We start from the raw sequence: 1,242 nt of genomic DNA on the forward strand, positions 1-1,242 counted from the left end.
TAGGGGGTGAAGTTAAATCTGAAAATTAACGTACTAATACATTAAAGCAAATCAATACTCAATTAACAAAATTTACAAAATAGAGTTTACAGTTATGTTCTTGGCTCATAATTATTATTAGTAGAAAATAATAAACATTGAATATTCTAATCGATTATAATTACTTATGCAAATCATAGAGATCTATTTCTTCTCATAATTCAATAATCTGCAACTATAGCTGACCACTAGAACGTTTAATTTTGACGTATCCTATTCGGAAATAAACAGTTGGAAGAATGTGAGCGGGTGTAAATGTTTTTATGTGTGCGTGTTTGCCTATTCACTGTTATTGGCACATGTGCATCTTTAATTTTCAAATCGTATCAAGCACATCTTCTATTCGAGTGTATAGTTATTTACAAAGTTAAACAATCCATCATGAAAATGTCTCCGCGAATCAAATGTACCACCGTCAAAATTTGGACGGGTCCAGCTAGTCAGTTACAAGTTTTACTCAAGAAATACACTTTGTAAATCGATATAAACACAGCTGACCATACACTTACACTTAGAATGTCTGTCAGATTTAAAACTACTGCCGTTTTATACAAACGGTCCGCTCAACTTTGGAAAATTAGAAACTAGAAGCTCTTTGTTAATTAGAAAATTTTCTAAAGTGGATTACTCAGAAAATGTTCTTTAAATACTTCTTCACTCTTACTTGCTACCTATTACATTACCTATCTCCAACATTTGCAGACAATAAATTGTTAGTTCATAAGTTCATAATAAAGTAAAAATAAAAAAGTCTTCAACATTTATTGCAAAATATTGAATAAAACTGATCAAATGCTGTAGGGTACTATTGAAAACCCTAGTGTTCGGTCCTTGTTAATTGTATATAATCATTGTGTATAATCATTGTATATATTTCTGTAATATTTAGAAGACGTGCTATAAGTTAAGTTTTATATTTATATTAGTTTACGATAGTTGTTAGTTTGTACAAATTTTTATTATCACTTTGAAGATATTTATTCATAGGCACGCCTGGGAATTTCTTTGAACTGGACATCAACAAACAGGGATGGTTCGCAAATGTACAATTACCTACTTTCACAAACTTTTGCAATCACCCGCTGTGTCGGCATCTTCTAATTCAAATTCAATATTTTTCAGAACCGAATGGGCGTTACCATCTCTGTTTGTCGAAGGGCGTACCTACCCCTCTATATGTATATATTAATTGTACCAATTCAT

Source organism: Agrilus planipennis, unplaced genomic scaffold (genome assembly GCF_000699045.2).
Source record: "Agrilus planipennis isolate EAB-ADULT unplaced genomic scaffold, Apla_2.0 scaffold292, whole genome shotgun sequence".
NCBI lineage: Eukaryota > Metazoa > Arthropoda > Insecta > Coleoptera > Buprestidae > Agrilus > Agrilus planipennis.